We start from the raw sequence: 13,411 nt of genomic DNA, 5'->3' as shown, positions 1-13,411 counted from the left end.
GAGAGGAGAACAGGGATAGACAGACACATAGTTGACAGGCTACAGGAGAGGCTACGCTAATGCAAAGGAGATTGGAATGAAAATTAACTAAACAACTGGGGAAGCGAGAGAGCAGGGCCTCTCCTGTAATTCTTTCTCTCTCTCTTCCTCTCTCTCTCTTCTTCTCCTCTTTCTATCTCTCTCTTCCTCTCCTCTTTCTATGTCTCTCTCTTCCTCTTCTCTTTCTCTCTATCTGTCTCTTTTCTTATCTCTCTCTCTTCCCCTCACACAAAGTACCTGTAAAATACTAGTAACTTTCATGTGTTTCATTTACTCCCTTTCTGTACCATTCATGTCTACTCTACTGTACTTAATAGTGAACAGTATAACACATGTTGTGAGGCAGTCAGAGGAAACAGTCTGTGGTATATCTTTACGCTGCTGATCTGATTGCAGTAATATAAAGTAGATTACACTTTCATTAGGTCCGTTTGCATCATGTTTTCACTATTTATTTCCTGTGGCGGCAGTGTGAGTCCCTGCTGCTCCTAGTCTACACTGTTATAACACATTTAGCAGTCTGTAACACTGTTTCCGGAGGTGTTATAACACATTTAGCAGTCTGTGTACAGTCGCGCACTGTGCCGAAATGACGAAGGTCCAGTGGAGAAGTAATTTTGCAAAACGATTCCCAAACGGCCCGGCGAAGGAAAGACGCCTTGTGTGAAAAATTCCAGAGGAAGAATAACCAAAAATGATAAATCCCATATTGGTCTTTCACAGTCAGGACAACCGAAGATGCACTGAGCTGGCTTTGATGTTACAGTCATACTGACTTTTCTAGCATGGTTCAAGACATTATTGTGGATGCATATCCTGAGGAGGGAGCACTGACACTGTCATCATGGGCTCCTGAGGAGGGGAACACTGACACTCATCATGGGCTCCTGAGGAGAGAGCACTGACACTGTCATCATGGGCTCCTGAGGAGGGAACACTGACACTCATCATGGGCTCCTGAGGAGAGAGCACTGACACTGTCATCATGGGCTCCTGAGGAGAGAGCACTGACACTGTCATCATGGGCTCCTGAGGAGAGAGCACTGACACTCATCATGGGCTCCTGAGGAGGGAACACTGACACTGTCATCATGGGCACCTGAGGAGGGAGCACTGACACTCATCATGGGCACCTGAGGAGGGAGCACTGACACTCATCATGGGCTCCTGAGGAGAGAGCACTGACACTCATCATGGGCTCCTGAGGAGGGAACACTGACACTGTCCTCATGGGCTCCTGAGGAGAGAGCACTGACACTCATCATGGGCTCCTGAGGAGGGAACACTGACACTGTCATCATGGGCTCCTGAGGAGGGAACACTGACACTGTCATCATGGGCTCCTGAGGAGGGAACACTGACACTGTCATCATGGGCTCCTGAGGAGGGAACACTGACACTGTCATCATGGGCTCCGGAGGAGGGAACACGAGCAGGGGAAGTCATTATTTTCCCGCTCGTTGTCCAAAATGTCTGCTACTCCACTACTTGTATTAGTTTGGACAGTTGACAACGTTGTTTGATGTGTTCGCTTCATAGTTCATTTGAGAAGTACGAGAATTAAGTTTCCATTTCAGGAAAATAGCCAAGGCGCCGCCAAGCAAAAATGTATGATTGAAGCAAAGTAACTGAATGACCAGCCAATCAGAGCCATTACAGACGCTGTTCTCGTGCACATTATTTCTTTATTGGCCGTTTTTAAAAATCATATGCGCATTTATTCACATGCGATTGGATAAGCTAAATATTTAATGTGCTTTGCATTGTAGGCTACTTTGTATTTCTCTATTGTGCTACATCATTGATAAGTCGTATACCTCCACTACAATACTTTGATATGTGTCAGTGGGGATTAAGAAGTGACTATAGACAATGACCAGTGAAAGTGGGTAGAAGACCTATAACCTCCAGTATACCACTGGGAAGTCTATACTACATCCTGTTACTGCTTACTGCTTACTTCCTTGTTGTTGTTGTTGTGTAAATACACTAACTGTTAGACACTCCGTATAGGAGCGTCTGCTAAATGACTTAAATGTAAATGTCATTTTTGTTGTTGTTGTAGTTATTAACCATGGTATCTCTTCCTGTTCTGTAGATGGCGCTCCACTGAGTGAGCTGTCGTGGCCGTCGTCTCTGGCAGTGGTGGCTGTTTCCTTCTCTGGGCTCTTCACCTTCGTCTTCCTCATGCTGGCCTGCCTCTGCTGTAAGAAGGGACACATCGGGTTCAAAGTGAGATAAACTTTTCTCTCCCTCTCTGTGTGTGTCTCTCTCTCTGTGTCTCTTTCTCTCTCTCTGTTTCTTTCTCTCTCTTTCTTTCACTCTCTCTCTCGGTTTTCTGTCTCCCTCCTCTCTCGCTCTCTCTCTTTCTCTCTCTCACACACACACTGTGTGACCACCTCTTTATAAACAATGATCCACCACATACATCCTGCTACACTGCCCACTTCTGATTAGGAAGAGACATGATCCACCACTACATACATCCTGCTACACTGCCCCCTGCTGATTAGGAAGAGATATGATCCACTACATACATCCTGCTACACTGCCCCCTGCTGATTAGGAAGAGACATGATCCACCACTACATACATCCTGCTACACTGCCCCCTGCTGATTAGGAAGAGACATGATCCACCACTACATACATCCTGCTACACTGCCCCCTGCTGATTAGGAAGAGACATGATCCACCACTACATACATCCTGCTACACTGCCCCCTGCTGATTAGGAAGAGATATGATCCACCACTACATACATCCTGCTACACTGCCCCCTGCTGATTAGGAAGAGACATGATCCACCACTACATACATCCTGCTACACTGCCCCCTGCTGATTAGGAAGAGACATGATCCACCACTACATACATCCTGCTACACTGCCCCCTGCTGATTAGGAAGAGACATGATCCACCCCTATATACATCCTGCTACACTGCCCCCTGCTGATTAGGAAGAGACATAGCAATTACCCAGTTAAAGGAGAGTTCTTGGATATCTCTCTGGGTGTGTCCCAAATTGTACTCTAATCCCTATATAATGCACTGCCCTTGTCAAAAGTAGTGCCCTATATAGGGAATATGGTGCAATTGGCCCATAGGGCCCTGGTCAAAAGTAGTGCACTATATAGGGAATAGAATGCTATTTGGGACATAACCTAAATCAGCATACAGGCCCCTATCACACAACAGGCTGCTTTGTGAGGGACTGGTCAGAGGGTTGTGGCTGCCAGCCTGCTCCCCTGTTGTCGGTCTGTGAGGGACTGGGCAGAGGGTTGTGGCTGCCAGCCTGCTCCCCTGTTGTCGGTCTGTGAGGGACTGGTCAGAGGGTTGTGGCTGCCAGCCTGCTCCCCTGTTGTCTGTCTGAGGGACTGGGCAGAGGGTTGTGGCTGCCAGCCTGCTCCCCTGTTGTCGGTCTGTGAGGGACTGGTCAGAGGGTTGTGGCTGCCAGCCTGCTCCCCTGTTGTCGGTCTGTGAGGGACTGGGCAGAGGGTTGTGGCTGCCAGCCTGCTCCCCTGTTGTCGGTCTGTGAGGGACTGGGCAGAGGGTTGTGGCTGCCAGCCTGCTCCCCTGTTGTCGGTCTGTGAGGGACTGGGCAGAGGGTTGTGGCTGCCAGCCTGCTCCCCTGTTGTCGGTCTGTGAGGGACTGGGCAGAGGGTTGTGGCTGCCTGCCTGCTCCCCTGTTGTCGGTCTGTGAGGGACTGGGCAGAGGGGTGTGACTGCCAGCCTGTTGTCTGTCTGTAAAGGTTAAGCTTTGGGATAGGGTTTATCACAATAAATAATAAAAACTAGTGCCTAGCACTGGTATTGAACACAACACTAGAAGCCCGCAGCTTACGCCCGTCCCCCATCCCCGTCCACAACGCCTAGTCACCGGTTTTGACGTCATCTGCTGACGCCCTGCTTATCTGGACAGACTTTTAATTTCGCAGTGGATCTTGGCAGCAATATTAGTTCCTACCTACTCTGTCAGTTAGCATCCTCAAAGCAGATCCTGTCAGAGCGGCAGAGATAGGAAGGTGGTTGTTCTGCTGCTGTGTTGGGGATGGGCATTTAGCACCACTTCACTATTCAAATATCCAGATAGTTCCCCCCCCCTACATTTTTTTTATCTTGACAAGTCAGAATGACGCAAATGCTCATAGCAGAGGTAAACAATGGACAGCCTGCTTTTCTCCAGCAGTTCCCTCATCCATCCATCCATCCATCCATCCATCTATCCCCCCAATATAGACTTTTAGCTGCAGGTGTTTGACTTTAGCCTTGTGCTATTGCCAACACCATTGCTGTCATTGGTAAGTCAAACATGACAATTCATAAGGAGTTGCCAAGAGACCAGAAACAGATTGGCACTCAGGCTACTTTGGCGTGGTTGTCCAGTGTCAAACTCAGGCTACTTTGGCGTGGTTGTCCAGTGTCAAACCCAGGCTACTTTGGCGTGGTTGTCCAGTGTCAAACACAGGCTACTTTGGCGTGGTTGTCCAGTGTCAAATCCACAGAAGTCAATAGAACAGTGTTATGTGGTCACATCCCCCTCTGTGGTTCCCCTCCTTGTCATTCACCAGAGTGTTAGCAGAGGTTTGCGTTAATAGAGGTGTGTGCATTAGCGTGCGACCACTAGCCACATCCCACCACTGCACCACCAAAGCCTTCTTTATGTCATCCTCCTTTCACTGTGACCACTCTGTGGGACGAACAGACAGACTCAGTTCTGTGGTTGGGTGTTAGGTGTTTAGAGAAAAGAGAAGAGAGGAGAGTGTTAAGTGTTTAGTGAACGGTATGGCCTTTTCTCATTTCTAGTCTTTTCGTCCGTTCGCTCTTCTCTGTCATGTCTCCTCATCTTCTTTCTTTCTTTCTTTCTTTCTTTCTTTCTTTCATGCTCTGCTCCTGAGATAGACAGGTGGTGTTGTGAATGAGAAGCAAAAGGGTGCTATCAGTCTTATGAATCAGAGCAGAGGGGTTTTCTGTCGCAGCGAAGCGTTGTCTTGCATGATTCCCCTTGTTCTCTTCACCTCTTCCCACCCCCTCCCCTCTCTTCTCTCCTCTAGATAGGTTTGTTCTGTGCTGTAGTTCATTAGGTAAACAATGGATGGCTCAGTAGTTGAGAACAGAGCAGTATTGCCAGCCACTCTCTCCCTGTACAAACACAGTCTCTGAAGATGGATTGGCAGCGTGGTACTCTGTCGCTGCTGGAGGTGTTTAGATTGTAAAGATACACTGGTGTTTAGAAGGGACAGAGGGGATGTGTTCTGTTTGCATCTAGCAGGCAGGGTTGGAAGGGAGTGTTGTACAACTGTCTGTTTCTGCTTGTGGCTCATATTCAGATCTGTTGTTTTGTGAAAATAAGCAGTTTAGAGCCAAATCTCAAGACAGTAGGAAGAAAGTTGAGGCATGATAGGGGCAGGAGGAGGAAGGGGACCCAGAGTAGAGATGGAGGAAGAGGCCACTTCCTCCTAGCATCCGTCACATACTTTCTCTCTGTGACCCACACATGCATACAAATTCTTTCTTCTCTCTCTCTGTCTGTGTCTCTCTCTCTCTCTCTGCCCCCCCACTCACTCCCCCTTTCTCTCTGTCACATACACACTAACCCCAGTGTCTTCTCTCCCCTCCCACCAGGAGTTTGAGAACACAGAGGGAGAGGAGTACCAGGCTGACCTGGCCTCGTCTCAGAATGGACCTGAAGTCTACATCCTCCCCCTTACTGAGGTCTCCCTGCCCATCTCCAAACAGCCCGGACGACCCAGTAAGATCCTAGTCTATCTATGACCCATCACCTATGACCTTTGAACTTTCACCTCTATATATCACCTATGACCCATATGGTCTCTCCTTTCCTCTCTCCTCTCCTCTTCTCTCGAGTAATTAAACATCAAGTCTAGCCCTGGGTTAATCAGTCAAATTGCTTGACTACTCAAATGAGTGTTACTAGAGTTGTCTCAGGTCCACACTCCAGGCTGTACTAATCCAAATGGCACCCTATTCCCTACACAGTGCACAACGTTGGACCACGGGACTTGTAGTGCGTTATGATGCCATTTGGAATGCATACGTTGACCCAGCAGGGCCATCATCGTACCCCATCATCAGAACATCATCATACCCCATCATCAGAACATCATCATACCCCATCATCAGAACATCACCATACCCCATCATCAGAACATCACCATACCCCATCATCAGAACATCACCATACCCCATCATCAGAACACCATCATACCCCATCATCAGAACATCATCATCAGAACATCATCATACCCCATCATCAGAACATCATCAGAACATCATCATACCCCATCATCAGAACACCATCATACCCCATCATCAGAACATCATCATACCCCATCATCAGAACATCATCATACCCCATCATCAGAACATCATCATACCCCATCATCAGAACATCATCATACCCCATCATCAGAACATCATCATACCCCATCATCAGAACACCATCATACCCCATCATCAGAACATCAGTGGTCCCATGTGGCTCAGTTGGTAGAGCATGGTGTTTGCAACGCCAGGGTTGTGGGTTCGATTCCCACGGGGGACCAGTACGGGGGGGGAAAAAATGTATGAAATGTATTCACTACTGTAAGTCGCTCTGGATAAGAGTGGCTGCTAAATGACTAAAATGTTTTAAAAAATCAGAACATCATCAGAACACCATCATAGAACATTATCATATCAGAACATCATACCCCATCATCAGAACATCATCAGAACATTATCATACTCCATCATCAGAACATTGGCCTGCACACTGGGTTGTTAATTTGAGAGATGGTGAGAATTTCCTGACAGACAGAGCACAGACATGCTCTCTTTTCCACTCTTCCTCCATCTCCCTTCCTCTCCCTCTTCCTCTCACTCTAACATCTGTCTGTTGCGTAATGCAGAATGAGGCTGGCTTGCTGCAGTGCTCCGTGGCAGTTTATGTGTGTGTGTGTGTGTGTGTGTGTGTGTGAGAGGAATGCAAGAAAGCTGGAGCACATTGGGGAGGAAGGAAGCCAACCCTCACACTCTCTTATTCTCTGGGCTGTCAGCTGTTTGCTGTACTTCATGGTGTGTGTGTGCGTGTGTGTGTGTGTGTTTCTGTGTGTGTGTGTTCGTTGTGCTCTGAATCCCAGGATGTGAGCGTGAGCAGGGATTGGACAAGCCAGCGTCAGGCTAGCAGCCAATTGCCTCCCTCCCTCCTGTCCTCCATAGCTACGGTCGTATGATTGGTTCAGGTGTTGCAGGGTGAGGAGTGGAGAGTGGGAAAGAGAAGAGAGAAGGAGAGGAGACGGGGAGAGGGAGAGAGAGTGGGGGAGACAGGAGAGGACAGAGGAGAAAGGAGGGGTGGGAGGGGGGAAAGAGTGGGGGAAGAGAAGAGAGAACAGAGCGCAGAGGACAAAGGAGGGGTAGGAGAGGGGGAGAGAGTGGAGGAGAGAGGAGATAACAGAGGAGAAAGGAGGGGTGGGAGAGGGGGAGGGGGAGAGTCGGGGAGAGAGGATAAAGGAGGGGTGGGAGAGGAGGAGAGAGGAGATAACAGAGGAGAAAGGAGGGGTGGGAGAGGGGGGGAGAGAGTGGGGGAGACAGGAGAGGACAGAGGAGAAAGGAGGGGTGGGAGAGGGGAGAAAGTATGGGAGAGAGAAGAGAACAGGGGATTGAGGAGAAAGGAGGGGTGGGAGAGGGGGAGAGAGTGGATGAGAGAGTGAGGGAGAGAGGAGAGAACAGAGGACAGAGGAGAAAGGAGGGATGGGAGAGGGGGGACAGAGGAGAGGACAGAGGAGAAAGGAGGGGTGGGAATTGTTTTTAAAAAAGAGGGGGATTGATTTTGGTGATTCAATTGAAACAACTGTTGAAAAAAGGAGAGAGGAGAGGAGAGTAGGAGAAGAGAGGAGGAGAGGAAGAGGGGAGATTTATGAGGGATTGGCTCTGGTCTGGATGCATCGTTTTCCTGTTCATCTATCCTCCTCCTCTTCCTCTCCATCCTCTGTTTCTCTGTGGTCCTGAATCCCAGTGCTATTGACTTTGTGCTGCTGTCTTTTAAACTCTGCAGTCAGAAACAGAAAGTCACCCACACATACATACACATTATTTATACTTAATTCTCTCTCTCTGTCTCTCTCTTTCTCTCTCTTTCACTCGCGCTCTCTCTCTCTCTCTTTCTCTGTCTCTCTGTCTCTTGCTCGCTCTTTCTCTCTCTCTCTGTCTCTCTCTCTTTCTCTCTCTCTCTCTCTCTGTCTGTCTCTCTGTCTCTTGCTCTCTCTTTCTTTCTCTCAGTCTCTCTGTCTCTTGCTCTCTCTTTCTTTCTCTCAGTCTCTCTGTCTCTTGCTCTCTCTGTCTCTCTCTCTGTCTCTCTTAATTCAATTCAAGGGGCTTTATTGGCATGGGAAACATATGTTAATGTTGCCAAAGCAAGTGAGGTAGATAATATACAAAAGTGAAATAAACAATAAAAATGAACAGTAAACATTACACATACAGAAGTTCCAAAAGAATAAAGACATTACAAATGTCATATTATGTCTATATACAGTGTTGTAATGATGTGCAAATAGTTAAAATACAAAAGGGAAAATAAATAAACATAAATATGGGTTGTGTTTACAATGGTGTTTGTTTTTCACTGTTTGCCCTTTTCTTGTGGCAACAGGTCACAAATGTTGCTGCTGTGATGGTACACTGTGGTCATTCACCCAGTAGATATGGGAGTTTATCAAAATCGGGTTTGTTTTGAAATTCTTTGTGGATCTGTGTAATCTGAGGGAAGTATGTGTCTCTAATATGGCCATTCATTGGGCAGGAGGTTAGGAAGTGCAGCTCAGTTTCCACCTCATTTTGTGGGCAGTGTGCACATAGCCTGTCTTCTCTTGAGAGCCAGGTCTGCCTACGGCGGCCTTTCTCAATAGCAAGGCTATGCTCACTGAGTCTGTACAGTACATAGTCAAAATTTAGGTCACTCACAGTGGTCAGGTATTCTGCCAATGTTTACTCCCTGTTTAGGGTCAAACAGCATTCTAGTTTGCTCTGTTTTTTTGTAAATTCTTTCCAATGTGTCAAGTAATTATCTTTTTGTTTTCTCATGATTTGGTTGGGTCTAATTGTGTTGCTGTCCTGGGGCTCTGTGGGGTCTGTTTGTGTTTGTGAACAGAGACCCAGGACCAGCTTGCTTAGGGGGCTCTTCTCCAGGTTCATTTCTCTGTAGGTGATGGCTTTGTAATGGAATGTTTGGGAATTGCTTCCTTTTAGGTGGTTGCAGAATTTAACGTCTCTTTTCTGCAGAATTTTGCAGAATTCTGCATGCAGAGTCTCAATTTGGTGTTTGTTCCATTTTGTGAATTCTTGGTTGGTGAGCGGACCCCAGATCTCACAACCATATAAAGGGCAATGGGTTCTATAACTGATTTCAGTATTTTTTGCCAGATCCTAATTGGTATGTCAAATTAAATGTTCCTTTTGATGGCATAGAAGGCCCTTCTTGCCTTGTCTCTCAGATCGTTCACAGCTTTGTGGAAGTTACCTGTGGCGCTGATGTTTAGGCCAAGGTATGTATAGTTTTTTGTGTGATCTAGGGCAACGGTGTCTAGATGGAATTTGTATTTGTGGTCCTGGCGACTGGACATTTTTTGGAACACCATTATTTTTGTTTTACTGAGATTCACTGTCAGGGCCCAAGTCTGGCAGAATCTGTGCAGAATATCTAGGTGCTGCTGTAGACCCTCCTTGGTTGGTGACAGAAGCACCTGATCATCAGCAAACAGAACACATTTGACTTCAGATTCTAGTAGGGTGAGGCCGGGTGCTGCAGACTGCTCTAGTGCCCTCGCCAATTCGTTGATATATACGTTGAAGAGGGTGGGGCTTAAGCTGCATCCCTGTCTCACCCCACGGCCTTGAGGGAAGAAATGTGTGTTTTTTGCCAGTTTTAACCGCACACTTGTTGTTTGTGTACATGGATTTTATAATGTATGTTATTCCCCCAACACCACTTTCCATCAATTTGTATAGCAGACCCTCATGCCAAATTGAGTCTAATGCTTTTTTTAAAATCAACAAAGCATGACAAGACTTTGCCTTTGTTTTGCATTGTTTGTTTGACCCTCCCTCCCTCCCTCCCTCCCTCCCTCCCTCTCGTCATGCACATAGCATGGAGAAGTAGAAGAAGGCCTAGTCTCATAAGCTGAAGTGAATTGACAGTAGAAGTAATGACGTCTGTATGGAATACATCTGCTTCCCAAATGGCACCCTATTCCCTACATTGTGCACTACTTCTGACCAGAGCACTATGGTCCCTGGTCTAAAGTAAAATCACATTTTATTGGCCACATACACATATTAGTAGATGTTATTGTGGGTGTAGTGAAATGCTTGTGTAGTGCACTATATAGCGAACAGGTTGCCATTTGGGACGTATACTGTTTAACAAGGTCAAGCCAGCTAGAAGTCTGACAGGATCATCCTTATTCTATAGCACATTGTTCATCAGGCATTTCAAAAGAACCTCAACCACACTTATTTACTACATACAATACACACACAGCTCCTGTCCTCGCACACATAGCTCCTGTCCTCACACACACAGCACACTGTCAAACATGGCTCCTGTCCTCACACACTGTCAAACATAGCTCCTGTCCTCACACACTGTCAAACATGGCTCCTGTCCTCACACACTGTCAAACATGGCTCCTGTCTTCACACAACACTGTTACACATAGCTCCTGTCCTCACACACTGTCAAACATGGCTCCTGTCTTCACACAACACTGTTACACATAGCTCCTGTCCTCACACATAGCTCCTGTCCTCGCACACATAGCTCCTGTCCTCACACACTGTCAAACATGGCTCCTGTCTTCACACACTGTTACACATAGCTCCTGTCCTCACACACTGTCAAACATGGCTCCTGTCTTCACACAACACTGTTACACATAGCTCCTGTCCTCACACACTGTCAAACATGGCTCCTGTCTTCACACAACACTGTTACACATAGCTCCTGTCCTCACACACTGTCAAACATGGCTCCTGTCTTCACACACTGTTACACATAGCTCGTGTCCTCACACACTGTCAAACATGGCTCCTGTCTTCACACACTGTTACACATAGCTCCTGTCCTCACACACTGTCAAACATGGCTCCTGTCCTCACACACTGTTACACATAGCTCCTGTCCTCACACACTGTTAAACATCACCACACCACACCAATACACATGTCACCACACTACACCAAGAGACATGTCACCACACCAAGAGACATGTCACCACACCAAGAGACATGTCACTACACCAAGAGACATGTCACCACACTACACCAAGAGACATGTCACCACACCACACCAAGAGACATGTCACCACACCACACCAAGTGATATGCCACTACACCAAGAGACATATCACTACACTACACCAAGAGACATATCACCACACCAAGAGACATGTCACTACACCACACCACACCAAGATACATGCCACCACACCAAGAGACATATCACTAAACTACACCAAGAGACATGCCACCTCACCACACTACACCAAGACACATGTCACCACACCAAGAGACATGCCACCACACCAAGAGACATGCCACCACACCAAGAGACATGCCACCACACCAAGAGACATGTCACCACACTACACCAAGAGACATGTCACCACACTACACCAAGAGACATATCACCACACCAAGAGACATATCACCACACCAAGAGACATGTCACCACACCAAGAGACATGTCACCACACCAAGAGACATGCCACCACACCAAGAGACATGCCACCACACCAAGAGACATGCCACCACACCAAGAGACATGTCACCACACTACACCAAGAGACATGTCACCACACTACACCAAGAGACATATCACCACACCAAGAGACATGTCACCACACTACACCAAGAGACATATCACCACACCAAGAGACATATCACCACACCAAGAGACATGTCACCACACTACACCAAGAGACATGTCACCACACTACACCAAGAGACATGTCACCACACTACACCAAGAGACATGTCACCACACCACGAGACATGTCACCACACCAAGAGACATGCCACCACACCAAGTGACATGCCACCACACCAAGAGACATATCACCACACCACACCAAGAGACATGCCACCACACCAATAGACATATCACTACACTACACCAAGAGACATATCACCACACCAAGAGACATGTCACTACACCACACCACACCAAGATACATGCCACCACACCAAGAGACATATCACTACACCAAGAGACACGTCACCTCATCACACTACACCAAGAGACATGCCACCACACCAAGAGACATGCCACCACACCAAGAGACATGCCACCACACCAAGAGACATGTCACCTCATCACACTACACCAAGAGACATATCACCACACCAAGAGACATGCCACCACACCAATAGACAAGTCACCCACACTACACCAAGAGACTTGTCACCACACCAAGAGACATATCACCACACTACACCAAGAGACATGTCACCACATTACACCAAGAGATATGTCACCACACCAAGGGACATGTCACCACACCAAGAGACATATCACTACACCAAGAGACATGTCACCACACTACACCAAGAGACATATCACCACACCAAGAGACATGCCACCACACCAAGAGACATGCCACCACACCAAGTGACATGCCACCACACCAAGAGACATATCACTACACTACACCAAGAGACATGTCACCACATTACACCAAGTGACATGTCACCACATTACACCAAGTGTCATGTCACCACACCAAGAGACATGTCACCACACTAAACCAAGAGACATGTCACTACACCACACCAAGAGACATGTCACTACACCAAGAGACATGTCACCACACCAATAGACATGTCACTACACCACACCAAGAGACATGTCACCACACCAAGTGACATGTCACCACACCAAGAGACATGTCACTACACCAAGAGACATGTCACCACACCAATAGACATGTCACCACACCAATAGACATGTCACCACACCAATAGACATGTCACCACACCAATAGACATGTCACCACACCACTAGACATGTCACTACACCACACCAAGAGACATGTCACCACACCACACCAAGCGACATGTCACCACACTACACCAAGTGTCATGTCACCACACTACACCAAGAGACAAGTCACCACACCAAGAGACATATCACCACACTACACCAAGAGACATGTCACCACACTACACCAAGAGACATGTCACCACACTACACCAAGAGACATGTCACCACACTACACCAAGAGACAAGTCACCACACTACACCAAGAGACAAGTCACCACACCAAGAGACATATCACCACACTACACCAAGAGACATGTCACCACACTACACCAAGA

The 13,411-nt window shown here is 47.3% G+C and overlaps 1 long non-coding RNA gene across 1 annotated transcript; it reads left to right on the top strand.

Moving 5' to 3' along the window:
- The first annotated feature begins 2,132 nt into the window (after window positions 1-2,132).
- Window positions 2,133-6,189, top strand: LOC115183063 (uncharacterized). The gene is made up of 3 exons (XR_003873940.1): window positions 2,133-2,271; window positions 5,663-5,789; window positions 6,038-6,189. It is a non-coding gene; the product is annotated as an uncharacterized LOC115183063 (long non-coding RNA).
- The last annotated feature ends 7,222 nt before the right edge of the window (window positions 6,190-13,411 follow it).

This window comes from Salmo trutta, unplaced genomic scaffold (assembly GCF_901001165.1).
Source record: "Salmo trutta unplaced genomic scaffold, fSalTru1.1, whole genome shotgun sequence".
Taxonomy (NCBI): Eukaryota; Metazoa; Chordata; class Actinopteri; order Salmoniformes; family Salmonidae; genus Salmo; species Salmo trutta.
Note: the sequence above shows the minus strand (reverse complement) of the source record. Positions and strands in the feature narration are given on the sequence as shown.